General features: G+C 34.2%; 1 protein-coding gene across 5 annotated transcripts in view; it reads left to right on the forward strand.

The window, feature by feature from the left end:
* DPH6 (diphthamine biosynthesis 6) overlaps window positions 1-14,721 on the forward strand; it is a 186,088-nt gene that overhangs the window by 158,032 nt on the left and 13,335 nt on the right. The window contains exon 15 of one of the 5 annotated variants that reach the window (XR_003946214.2): window positions 8,662-8,785. The exons of the other annotated variants lie outside the window; for them this stretch is intronic. The gene's annotated coding sequence lies outside the window, so the exon portion shown is untranslated. The remainder of the gene's footprint in view (window positions 1-8,661; window positions 8,786-14,721) is intronic. 5 annotated transcript variants of the gene reach the window in all.

Consider the following 14,721-nt stretch of genomic DNA (forward strand, 5'->3'; position numbering starts at 1 on the left):
GCCTTGGAGATCCTGAAAACCTGATAGCACTACCCCCTTAGAAAAGTGGTAAAATGTCTAAAGTTACTTTGATCATCAGGGAGATGGGGCTATATGGTTTTCAGAGAACCTTACCCCCCAAAGTTAGTCTGTAATTCCCAAAATTATTCTACGACTAAATATTATTATTAAATTACAATGAAATGGCCAAAAATAGTGGCATTTAACTACAGATTCAGAAAGAAAAGAAACCTGTTACTTTCTGTCTGTTATTAATACCCCACACTCTTATAAAAGATTGCTCCCATTACCTACTTGAATGATAATTACTGAAAGCAGCAAGCAGTAATTGGGCTTTTCCCATCGGAGCATATCTCTAAAAGATAAATATTTCTTTAGAAGTGTCTGGACTCTTTCGTTTTGGTGGGAGTTCTTTTGAATTCATTTCTCTATAGTTTTCACATTTCAAATTTGTTCTTTCCATCTCTTTATCTTAACAGAACTCACACAAGTTGAAAATTGCAATTATCATTGGGCTGTAATATAGCTAGAGTATTTCTTCTGGCATTCACACTGATCTAAAGCCAGTGTGCTTTAGATCAGTGTCTAATTCATTTGGTAATGATTGAGACATCTGAGTATGAGGAATCCTGCTCTGAAATTCAATATTTACGTCATCAATAAGGTCATATCTTCTACAGGAAAAAACTTTGTTTTCCCCATTTAAGCGTATTGTTTATATCATTTTATATGGGGCTAGATACTAATTTAACTGGGGTTTAGTACGTTTTCTAAAAGAATTTTAAAATAATAATCTCCATGATAAAAATATTTAAATTATAAATCCCCTAGAGATCTTCAAGACTTTGTTCAAAACTTGTGCTTATTAGGACAAAAAACTTTAGGAACTTTGATAATCAAAGTTTGTTCTCTTCACCTATTAGTATTATTGCTGGAAGAAACAAAAGAAATGTTTTGAAGCTGTTGTTTTTGACATTTACAGAGTCCTGGCTTGTTTTAATCATTATGCCAGGAATGTAAGCATTAGTATTCCAGATAATTGGGTGAAATTAGGTGTAAGAAAAATAAGAGTATCTCACCTATTTTACAGTCAATATATCACAGCTATATCACATCCATTTACTGATACTATGGATGTAAATTTGTTTGAGATGTACAAACAAGTTCCTCTTTGTGGCACAGAAGAATTGACATTCTAACTTCACACAACATAGCAGAATTGTAGGGCTTTATTTTCATGAAGTTCCCTGGCTTAAGTTACAGCTCAGCACCTCTCAAAATGAGCTTCTCTTTAGAGGCTGTACAAAAGTGAGAAGAGTTAAGTAGAACCCTGAAGAAGAAGAAGAGTTTGTTGAAGTACATGTCTTGATCCAGAAAGGAGCCTGAAATCAAATCTCTTTTGAGATTGCTCTCCTAATGGCCATAACTTCTTCATTTTAAAACATCCAGAGATCTTGTCTTTTCCAAGTTTTTATGAAAAGAACAAATAGAAGCCAGCCTAAGGCATTTTCTACAGCTATATGCATGAAGATAAATATATTCTAATTTAGCTGATTACTCTTTTTTTCCCTGTGCATTAACTACATAGAATGTTCTTTGAATTCTTTTGTATTATGTCATGTATCAAAACTTACCTGCTGCAATTTAATCAAGTATTTGGGTCACTCAAAGTATAATAGCAACAGAAATAATAAGGATTTCTATATTTAGATGAGGCTTTTTAAATTTTTGTTTTCTTAGTATTTTGTCTTCTTGTGATTGTTTTTATCTGTGATAGCATGCAAAGCATCTAAACTTTTGATCCTTTAAATATGTGGAAACAGACACCTCAGCTGTTTAACAGTGTTTTCATTAAAAGCATTGCTTATTTTTGGCTTAACTTGTTTCAGAATACTTAATGTAGGAGTTTTTCAAACTTCTAAAGCATATTAAAACTTCATTTTGATAGAAACTATGCTGCATAATACTTCCTCGCCACAGAAATTAATACTTATTCTGTAATAAGTTAAAGTATAGGATGCATCTCCAAAAATGTCTTTGGCAAGTAGGGATTGAAAGGAGCACTTTGGTGTTAGGCAGGAGTTAAGCACATTGCTTACAATAGTCTCCTGCATTTTTTCATGGGTTTTACATTTCACTTTTTGTGAATATACTGCAGAGAGCTGAAAAGCTTTTGGGGAGTTCTCATCACTTAAAGCACACTCATTCACAGTCAGTTATGATAACAAGACTTTATCAGTCCAAGGTGCATTCGTGTCATACTATAATAGATCTGTTCTAAGAGATGGTATATTTTTAGATCTGAGCTGGCTAGGAACCTCAATTGATTATTTTAATCATTGTAAGACGCATTTCAAAAATATCTAGTCATACCTCCCACGCTATCATTTGGGAGAGAAAGCAAACAGTACACTTTTTGCAAGAACTAAGACTTACATATGATTGCCCAAACATGGGAAGAGTGGTTTTCTATTCTGGTACACAAAGGAAACCTGTCCAAGAGCTGATGGAAAAGCAGCACACAGCAGCCAGAAGAAGCCATGGAATTAGAGGCAAGACCTTGGCCCAGTTACACCAGAATAATTCTAGTGAGAGACTGCAGTTTCTAGTTCATCCAAAGGAGGGTCCCTGCTCTGATGTGTAATTTGTCAAGACAGATAAACAAGCTCAAGCTTGTTTCCAGCAAATACTAAGAATGTGAGCTATGGAAATCAAGTCAAATGTCATTGGCTACTGTTCTGTTGGGTTTTAGGTGGGATGAAATCCAAACCTATTAAAATTAACAGAAATTATGTTATTAACATCACTGGGAAAAGCTCAAGCACAGTTTATCCAGTTCAAAGGCACAATTTAATGCTTCATTTTCAATAGGGATCATAGAAAATGTGAGGCTTCATCTTGAAGTACTCAGTTTGTTTGATCTTTTATGCTCTTCCAGTTTGGTCTCCTGTTTTTGTCCTTTCTTTTAACTTCCATTCATCCCTTATTATAGACCACATAAGTCATGTCTGAGCCTTGAGTCATGAAATGCAAGAGTAAAACTTGAAGGCAGGCACAGTGAGCCTAAAATCAAGAGGAAGCATTCTGTAGTTCCTTGATCCAGAAAAAAAAAATGTTACTGACTCAAACCAGAGTATAGCAAACAGGATTATAAAGCAAAAAGTTCAGTTATAAAAATGTAGTATTCTGTGCTGAAAATATGGTTGGTAGCCAGAAGTAGTGCACAAAAACATGTACAGAAATTCACAGCTTGGATTCTACTGGATGTTATTTATCTATTAAATCAGGAGCCACTAATATGTTTCTTTGCCCCTGCTGCAGAAGGAAAATAGTGGCATAGAAACAAAAGAAACTTGATAGACCACACACAGTCCACACAGGACATGGACAATTGTTCTCCTCTCTGTCACTGACCTTGAGCAGTTTGTCTGTGACTTCAGTACATGTTTGTGCAAGTTCAAGGGATTCCATAGAAAACTTGTGGCCTCCTAACTAAGTTATGTTTAATCCCTAATACATTTCATGAATTCAAACCATCTTTCATTTATTCATGTTTTACGGATGGTGTTCTGTCTTTCCTTTTATAAAAGCAGCCCTGTGCTGGGCTTGGTGTATGTTTATTCAGGGCTTTGTCCTCTACAGAATACCCTTATTTCATGTTGATTCCTTGATATCATAACATGCATTTTAAAATTTAGCAAAATAGGAGAAGAAGACATGCAATACTTTTTCCTGGGTTCTTGGTGATGCATCGACTTTTAGTTTGAAAATAGAACATGAAGTAGCCTCTGTAAATTAACTTCATGGTACACAAATTTCACCCATAGCTGTGATAACTTAGCCTTTTACTTTATATAAAACCAACTGAGAAATAATATTATTACTTGTCCAGTTCCTATACTAAACCACATGTTATAAATAAAGAACAGAAAGATTGTGCAATTAGAAATACCTATGCTTTAGGTATTGCAAAATACTTGAAATTAATGTGATTTGTAATGTAAACCTGAATGACTTCTCTAGGACATGAAAAAGCCATGAATTATTATGACATACTTTAGAGAAAGCCTTTCAGAATAAAAAAAAGGAAATTGAACACTTAAGAAAGTATTTGGGAACTGGAAGAAATACCATGTTATCCTTTATTAGATTATACTGGCATCAACAGGGAAAAAGCTTTAAAAGAACAGGCAAACCACAACAGTAAATGTTGAATTCTTTATGTATGTGTGCATGTACCACATAAATTGGCTAATTTGAAATAGTATTTATTTTTAAGATACTTAAATTAATATTTTATAGAAAATTGCACTAGCAAATGTGGCACCAGTTCAATACATATGCACATAATCCAATCATATAAATGTTTATCTGCTTTTCTGAACTGAAGCTCACATTTTAAATTACCTTACTAAAGGTGGTCCCGTAAAAAGACTGAGAAACAATAAAAATCCTTTAACAAATTTATCAGGCCTGAAGAACTAAGTATTAAATAATCAGAGGACTGTGATAACTACATTGAATCAGAAGTGAAGATCAGAGAATAAAATTAAATGTAAAATTTTTTCATTGTCCATACAAACACAATTCATATACAGAAATATATATATCATTTATATAAAATTTATATAGAAACATATTCTGTGTAATTAAAGTCTTTTGAGTAATTGATTATTATCAAAATTATCAGCTTCCATGCCACAATAAGGACATAAAATAGTCTCCTTTTCTTGTTTAGAAACATAGCGGGGGAGCAGGATTTCTGTGCTGCTTATGTCTGTATGATGCATTTTTTTAAATTTAGTGAATACTGACATACAATTTCCTGGCTAGATGCAGACATAGAGTGTGCATCTAGGTAGATAAGAGTAGATGCTTGGGAGAAACTTGATTTAGACTGTATCATTTTCTTCCCTTTAAAAACCTAAGATAACCTACAGCAAATTCTTCACTGTCAATAATCCAGGTTTTTTTTAATACAAAACTTCTTATCTACTTTTAAGTTCATTAGGATGCTACAGTAAAATAACATTTACAGACCTAGAGTGTACAACTTTAGGATATGGCTATAACTAAAGTTTTAAAATTATTTAAAGCACTCTACTTGTAATTAATGGTAGAAATTTAATTGTGTAATTACTCTACTGGAAAAAATATGTAAAGCCACATTTTGGTATTTTAAAAGATGCCAAAATTATTATGTAATAATATAGGTATATGCACATGAATATCCTCTTGCTCTCTGGTCTCTTCCAAGAAAAGTTTCCCCTTGTCAGTCAGCTGATCCTAATATCATTTTAAAGGAGAGAAGATATTTTGAAGTACAGACTTCTTTTCCTTCATGCTGTTTTAACTGTAGTTTTATGTATGTAAATACAAGCCTTTTGTGGTTATATTTAGCTTAAGTACTAAGCTTTTCTTTTTACTTTTGTCTTTTGACAAGTACTTAACATTTTCTGGGTTTTTCTTGTGTTCATTATTTGCCTAAGCAGCCTGCTTTCATTTTTTTCCTGACGTTTTAAGAAATTTCAGGGGTTTTCTTCTAAGCTAGGATTCAGGCTCAGTGTTCTTAGAGACCATTTTAAGTTTCTAGCATTATGAAGTATAACTAAAAAATGTTATACGTCAGTTTTCATCCAAAATTTTATTTGCATCTGATTGCAACTCTGCAAACTCGTCTTAGCTTCTTCTTAGTTTTCAGAGTGCTGCATTGGAAGTGTTCTGTCTATTCATAAAGTTGGAACAGCATGGCAAAGCTGCTCAGGGGTCTCCAGACTCAATGTACCAGTTGGAGACACCTTACCAAGACACAGAAAGCAAATTTTACCCTTACACTGCTGATATTGGACTTCACAGACTGTATCTCATCTATTATTCTGCCACCCATTGTCTCACAGGAAACTAATGGGAGATGCAAAGGCTAAATTATATAGGAAGTAAACAACTCTACTTGATCTTCATAGAGTTGCAAGTTCAACTGCAATACAGGAAATTGGGAACAATTACATTTTGCATCTTGAATGGTCAGATTCAACACTAGAGCTCTTGATGCAGTTCTCAGGGAACAGCCCTTCTGCCAAATGTTCACCATCACAAAAAACCAGACTCACAGACACACTATAATCCTTAACAAGTATTTTCTCTAACAACTGCTGGTGTTCCTGCAGCAATACTTGTTAGTTTTACTAGTTGTGTTGAATTTGCAAAGTGACAATTCCATGTTAGCCCATTTGATAAATAGCCTTTGACCAGATATGAATCTTTTATCTCCTCCTAAAGGCTAAACATTTTTGCATGTTCGGAATTAATTGCATTAACTTCATTAATCTGTTTCATGATCTTAAACCTCCTACGGGTGTTTTAATCTGGTGTTTGAGGTGACTCTCTTGATCATCCCCAAGCTTCATCCTGCAGTTGTGAACTGGAGTTGACTAGTTCACTAGAGTGACTTAAAGCTATTTGACTGTGATTGTTGTTGCTTGTCTTATTTATGGATCACAGAGTTTATGTTAGATAAAACCCCTAAAAAGTCAAGTAATGAACAGGAAAGAAATAGAATTTGTCTAAAATTTGCTAAAACATTTTATTGTCCCTAAAAGCATAATCATGACATTCTGTTGAAGTGGATGGAATTTGTAGCCCCCAGGAACCTTTCACACAGATTTCATTGCAAGATTGAAGCTAAAATGAAAGGCCAGATAGTTCACAGCCATTCTGCAGGCTTTAGACTGAAAAATCATAAGTACTGGAGGAAGTTCAGACTGTTAGCAATTAAAGAAAGACTGGCAACATTCTCTGTGTTCTGTCCATGCAGAGCTTGTTTGAAATTCATTACCTTCACCAGCATTAGTGTCATTTCCAGGGGAATGTACAGTTTATTGTAGCAAAGAATTTTCTGGAAGCAGTGATTTAACTACTCAAACTTATTTCTAATAAATGCATTAATTGTATTGTGGATTTCTAATTTTATTCCTCGGCTGTTTCCCTAGCAGTCCTGTATTTACATACAAATGTTTTTAATATATGTCACTATTACCAACCCAAAAGCTATTTTTTCTTTCTTACATATTCTCACTAAGAAACAGAAAATTCTAAAATTCCCAGTTACCTATTTCTTCTTGTGCCTTCAGAGGTATCACACTGGTGTCTTGTTGGAATTTTGGAAGCAGCAGTTTTAGTGATGAAAAATAAAAAATATTCCTAGCTGTAGTACTTTTTATACTTTGATCTCAGGAGACCTTAGAAAGGAGTTTCATCACCTGAATTTTACTGAGAAGTAACCTGGAGACAAGAGAGGGAGGTAAAGACTTATTCACGTTTTCTCAGTGAGCCTGTGACAGAGATTGAACTTTTGTCTCCTGAATTCTAGCCAAATATTTTCTCAAGCCTACTCTCCTTCTGTACAGGAGCACAGATTCCAAAATGCCAGAAGACGTAAGCAGCAGACAATGTAAACAGGTGCAAATGAACACACAATTCATAAAATCCTGGCTCCACATAATTGGTGGCAAAACTTCTTTCAGCTTTTAGGGAGTCAGGATTTTCATTAGGTCAGACCATCTTTTAAACAAAATAGTGCCAAAATTTCATTAATGGGTCTTTTCAAACCTAATCTCTTTTTTTTCCCCAAATACAGTTTAAGTTGCCATAGGTTCTCTAATTAAACTTGATACATAATGTGATGTCACCTTATATTTCTGAACCCAACCTTAACTCTATTCTTTGAATTCCTTTTGCTTTAAAGAAAAATATGAGCTGCCTGTTTTGAAACACACTAAGCTTGGTTTGCTTCCTTTGTATTTTCATTATATACATATTATTTAATCTGTTGGTGACAAACTTCACTGTTACTTATAGATAGTGTTCAATTAAATATATTTTCATTTGTGATGTGACCACAGAGCAGGATGAAGAGAGATGTGCTATTGAAATTTTTAAGTGTGTTTCGGATTTAGAGAGTACATGTTTGCTATAAAAAACTTAATGATAGCATTAAAGGTTACCACAAGTTATTTCACTCAATAAGTAATGAACTTGCTAATAATCTCTGAATTAGTAGGTAAAAGTTTATATGAAGAACATGTCTTGCTCCTGACATAAAAGTTTGGGGTAGTGGCTATGGCTATTCAGTGTCTCTGATTTTGTTTGTTTCTTTTTTAAATTATTAAACTTAGCTTTCTCCTTCTTCAAATAATAATCTGTGGCAGTGGGTAATAATGCACTGAGACATAGAAGGCAAGGAAGTGACTTGGTGTCAAAATTAAATAATTTGTAATTCAACAAGAAAGAATTGGTCTCTATGTAACCACTGTCTTTCAAAAAGCATGAAAAAGTACTTTAATATTTGAAAGGAAGCTTACAAATGGCTGAAATCCATAGAGTGAACCTTTATACAAAATGGCTGAAATCCATAGAGTGAACCTTCATACAATCATAAAATAATCTCATGCAATATATTGATGCTGGTTTACATAAAGTCACTCGGGAGAGCAAATGTTTTCTTGAACAAATTATTTCTTCTGAACTGTATTCCTTCCTTCTCCTTTTAAACTTTTATGCAATGGTCAGTGGCATTTCTCTCATCACCTTCAAAGGATTCTGGCTAGTCCCTTTCTTAATTAAAGTGGTTCCAAAACTAATGTGGTTTATTATTCCTCACAGGGGAGCCTACTCTGTTTGGAGAGCAATGGTGGCCAGGATCTGAGAAAGGAAAAGCTCATGAGAGATGAGAGAAATGCCACTGACCATTGCATAAAATTGAAAAGGAGGAAGAGGAAAATCTGAGGTATAATGGCCATTTTAAACTAGTGGTAGTTTCCTGAGAAGCTGTCTTCATTTTCAAACTTTAGAGATGAAAAGTATTGATGAAAACAAAAAAAAAACCTGCACCAAATCACAATATCCTTTCCAACATATCATCTGTAGAAATGTACTACTCTAATGTTAGAACAGTAAACTGAAAAACAGCTGATACAGAAATTAAACACATCACCTTGTCCTGCAAATCTAAATTATTACTGGTGCTGTGTGTTGTGCCATGGACCGTTCTGAGTATTTCATTTTTCTTCTGACGGCCTGGATTCAGGATTTTGATCTGTTTTTTAACAACATTTTGCTATAGAAAATATTTCATTCTACTAAGCTGACATACTGCTGAGCAGTAAAAGATCCTAGCTTACACAATATGGGTAAAGCTGTGCTCAGTGTGGTAGATGCTGACCTATCACATGGCAAAAGCAACTTCAATACCCTGTAAATGAATTTATAGGTAAAGATAAATTCTACTCTTACTATGAGAGAATCAAACCTTGCTTATTAAAATTGTTTTGGTGGCTGTGATGAAGATTAAAGACAAAACCTAAGCTCATTTGAAAATACTGTGGCTTGAGGCCAGACTAGTCAATTGTTGCATATATAAAACTAATTTTGCAAGTAAATCACCAGCAATATATGCACATGACCTGTAGTCAAATTCATGGAAGAGTCCCAGGAATGTGGAATTGCATAAGCTGTGCTCTAAGAATTCATAATTACAGTAGTGAAACCAGAGGAGCATTATCAAAAGTCACTGATGTGATTGTATTGCATATATCTAAGTCTTGTTGTCAGAACTAATGTTAAACTCATACTTCCATTATCAAACATAGTGTAGTACAAACCTATGCCAAACTATCTTTCTCTGCACAGAGAACACTGTCTGATATTTTTCTTTATTGCAAAAGGCCAAGGCTGTCAATGTGCCAAGGCCAGTCATTGGCATTAGGTGAGGATATCATATAAATTGTATCAGTACTTAGCAGATGAAAATTGGTTTTACAATGAGGGTAGTGAAACACTAGAACAGATTGACCAGAGAAGGGGAGGATGCCCCATCTCTGAAAACCTTCAAGGTCAGGTTGGTCAGGGCTCTGAGCAACCTGATGTAGTTGAAGATCTCCCTGCTCATTGCAGGAAAGTTAATCTAGATAACCCTTGGAGGTCACTTCCAACCCCAACTATTCTATGATTCTATGATAAAAATTGAGAAATGGCTCTTGCTAAAAACATTTTATTTCTACCAAGTAGTAAGTCCTAGTTGAGAAGGCACGTGCTACTGTTTGTGCATTCAACTATTTAAAACCCTTTAGCTGAACTCCAGACTACAAGTGGCAACCTCTTCCACCACAGTCTTTTCCCCACCTCCCAGCTCTGCAATGTCTAACAAGGTTCTGTGCAGCAATCCCATAAGTGCAGGGAAGTATGTTAGGTTGCTGGGAGTTAGTGTCTCTTGCTTTCACCAAAGCAGACTAAAGTTTACTTGGTGACCCTTTATTAATACTTGCATTAGCTAGAGCAGAACCAATACATTAGTCTTAGCTAAATTTGGTTCTTTAGGGTTAAAAGTGTGTGCATTTATCTTACCTAACTGTGTATATGAAGTGCTTGCTCCATAAAAAATTACTTTCTATGGTGTATCCATTTAACTACATCAGCTACACATTGCCCACCAAATGTCACCTCTTAGACTGCCAGTGACATGCATATCCTTGGGCAGATTTAAATAGCTTCCTTTATTTTAATTAACCTGTCAGAGAAAGCTTCTTCATTTCCAACACTTAAAATTAAGCTTGGCCTAAAGTCTAAATTTAGCCCTGCAGCCATGATAGATTTGAAGACCAGTCCCTTTCACAAGGGTTTTGAAATGTTCTCACAGTTGCAAACATAAGATTAAATGCAGACTAAAAAGTAGCAGATCTGAGTAAGAAGCTTCCAGTTTATATTGTTGCTTTTCTGATTGTAACTGCTTCCAGTTTATTTCCTTTAGAACGTCTCCCAAGCCAGGATTACCGAGTGGCAAACTTCTGTATTCTACATCTTTTTAAAATAAAACTCTTCTGAGCAATGGGAGTGACAAGGAAAAATTTACTGAACTTAGAGATTGTAATATATCTCTAAATAAAGAATGTCTAAATCATTCTGCTGTTACAACTGACACATTTTAACTTCGTCTTTTATGAACATCAATTAAATTTCTGCTTGAAGCTCATGTTTTGAGACTGGAAAACCATTGCAGAAGAATTTGAGCTAGGAAGGATTATTTAATGTAAAGGACTGTGCAGTTAAGTTGTTTGCAGTAATAACTCATTTAACCAGAGGCCTATTTAAATTCCTTGTTGCTGTTATAAAAAAGAGTGATGCAATTCAGTTGCCTGGACAGCTCAGATAAGATCAATTTTGTCTAACTGCCTAAAAGAAGTTAACTGTTTTGTTTAACCTAATGACCTAGGTTCTTTGTGTCAGTTGACAGACACCTCCAAGGGACCCTTCATTGTATTTTGAAATGGGATTAATAATCTTTTGGAACAGAGGGCTGGTTTTCATCAGATGTTTAGCTTTTAAACTGTTAAATTACATAAGAATAATCCCATCCTATATTTAAAACAAAATCTGGTTTTGGTGCAAACCACTGGTTTTAAATTTGAATTTTCCTATTTTAGAAATGGTGTTTGCAACACTCAGACTAATGAGTATGGCTTATACTAATGAATCACCATAAATTCTTTTAAAGTAGTCCTCATAGATGCAGAAAAGTCAGAATTAAAACAGTAATTTTGAATAGTGTGAATTGTGTCATTAATTTCAATGGACAAATCATTTTGGTAGATTTGTGCTGAAACATCAAGCTGTTGCTATAGATATCAGCCCTTCTTACTGTTCCATGTCTGATTCTTTTAGAGAAAAGCTCAGCTAATAACTTTATTCTGCATTTCAAACAGCCTAAGTGTTCTGTTTCTCATCTAGCTGACACATTTCCCAGCCTTTCTGACTGCTTGACAAAATTTTGTATAAGTAAAGAATGCCCAGGTCCAAACAATGTGGTGACCATATAAATTGCATTAATTTTACACTTGACTTTTCTGTAGGGTATCTGACTCTTTATTTAGTAAGATAAAATAATATATTTCATTAGAGAGCTACAGAATTCAAGGCTTGAGAATATACTAGGTTTTAACAGGCTTATACAATCGATTTGTAACTATTTAATTGAAAAAAAAATTCATCTAATCACTTTTAGCACATGAGTTATGTTCAGCCTGTAAACTCCTTATTATTCATATGCAGAGGGATGTGTCCAATTATTAAGACCCCAAGGATTTGATTGAAGAAATAATCTGCATTTCTAAAGAAAAAATAAGCAGTAGGGTATGTATTTAATTCTTAACAGAAATGTTGTGATGCATGTCAAAGCATCACTAACTCTTAGTTTGAAAAACAGTATCTGCTACTTGCTTGTCCATTGGCTGCTTCACTGCTATATCTGTACTGTACAGTCTTGATCTAATAATTGCTTATTATGCAGTTGTTTATCTGCTCATTTAAAACATCCTGAAATTCAGTCTAGCTCAGCAAATTGCTGTGCTTAAGGCATTTTTACATTCTAGGAAATTATAATATCCCCAGAAGGCAAAGAATTAATAATAAAAATCCTCTTTTGTAAAAGATTATCATTGCAGAGCAAATGGAGCAGATCTTCCCTATCTTAGCACATTTAATATTCTCATTTTTTTCTATGAAAGTTTGATGGAAAGACTATGTGGGGATCACTGTTTTATTAACTTGTTAAAATACAAATTTACTGAACCAATGCAGCATATTGATTTCAGTGTCTGCTGTATGGAAAAGAAGCAATAGTAATGGATGACTTCTAGACATTTCCATATGGAAGTTAGCTTATTCTTTAGATATTTTGTGATCTTGATTTGTCTGTTTAAGCTGGAACTAAGGAGTTAATGATTCAGATTACAAGGATGCTTTCTTTTTTATTACTTAGAAGTTTTTCCTACCTTCCAAATGATTTATTCCTAGTATGCCACCCCTATGGAATACTTTGCAAAGGATCCACAGTTTGTCTCATTCTATTGGAAACAGCATTCTGGTGAGTAGATTTCTGGTTTGATAGGCAAAAAACAGAAATTAGAACATGCAGCACAGTTTTCATCAGTTCTTAAATACGATTCAACCAATTAACCATACATCCATCTCTGGAGTGAGGGAGCTTAATCTAGTTCTTAAAATCCATCACATAATACAGATGACTTGAACTAATTTCCTTTATAATTGCTAACATGCAAAGGTAAACATCATACCTAAGAAATTTAAAGAGAAGGAAAAAGGTAACCATCAAATGAAGCTGAGATGCAATCCTCTAGGTGCTTTCCTCAAAGTTTTTGAGTTCACAGACATACCTGCCCTCCTCATTTTATTTTTCACTTTATATTTTGAGGGGAAAAAAAATCTTGCTGCTTAATCTAGGACTTCAATGCTGGTTTCATTTCCATTATTCATTTTGACATTGCACCATTCAAGCATCAAGCAAAAACTAAAGATCTCAGAGTATGCAGGCATCTGTGTTTCTTCACCCTATAAAATGAGTGATTCATGTAGGCAAGGGCTGAAATCATAGCAACACAATTCAGAAATTAATCTTCATATATCTGCACTTTCACCATATTTTTCTAAAACAGAAATGTTTGTAAGTTCCTCTCTAAGTTGTATCTCTTAGAGGTCACAAACCTTTCTACTAAGAAATCCTAATAATCTAGACACATAATGTTTTTATTAGCAACAGTAAGACTACACAGGTAAGTGGTTTATGGGAATTATTATTGGGGCAAGCCAATAATCAGAAATATCTTCTGGGTGTTTTTATCAAGCCTTGCCTTAGAATCTGTACAACAGATAGTTTAAATTTTTATTTGGAGTTTCAAAAACATAAATAATTATAGAAATATGGAAATCAAAATAGAAATGCATATAGCATTTCCAAGTATGTAAAATTTACTTTTGACATAAATTTAGAACACAATTTATTATTTTTATGTAAGCTATCAGCAAAGGGGTTTTAGAAGTAGCAGACTTACATGTTCTTGTGGATATACAGGATATACAGTGACCTACTTTGTAGAGATGGACAGAACTGTGTCTGTAAAAATATTTAATGTGGGTCTCTAATATAAAACTTAATTTTAAAGAGTCTTATTGAAGCAGCATCTTTTACATAAGCTCTTAGATATACTAAAGCAGTAACAATTATTCATCAAGAGATCGCAAACCATTTCACAAAGACAGGAAAGTACTTTTTTTATTCTTCAAAATGGAAGTATGAAATCCAGAGTTTTATTTTACAAAGGATCAAGTATTTCAGTTGCTTAGAAACACAAAAATGAGACAGAAAGGTCCTGCCTTACAGTTAAGGAGCATATCTATACACCACTGAAGCTTTTGCAAAATTAAATGGAGCATAGCTCTATACATGTTCATGAAGTAAAATAAATTTCCCAGGGTCTTCCAGCCAGTGCTGGCAATGACATTCCTGCCCTTTGGATCTTTATGAAGGGCCCTTTCCCCTTGACCATCCCTTCATCAATGCATTGACTGAATTTGTTTTACTTATATCAACATGGGAGTAACAGGCAAGAACTGAGTATGAAGAGGTGGAGGAACTTTGACAAGATGTGCAGAACATAAGTGAGCCAGAAGCACTTTATGACACATTCAGAACCTGAATTACAGTTTTAGTAATCATCAGTTCCCTTTCTTCTCTGTCATTTCTTTATTTAATATATTGCATGCAAGAGAGTTACCGTGCAAGTTTTATAAGCTTGCAATAAAAATATAACAACTGTTGTATTAAATTATCTAAGCTGTAAACCATTGTAAAAAGCAGAAAAAGTATATCAA

This window comes from Serinus canaria, chromosome 5, assembly GCF_022539315.1.
Source record: "Serinus canaria isolate serCan28SL12 chromosome 5, serCan2020, whole genome shotgun sequence".
NCBI classification, from domain to species: domain Eukaryota; kingdom Metazoa; phylum Chordata; class Aves; order Passeriformes; family Fringillidae; genus Serinus; species Serinus canaria.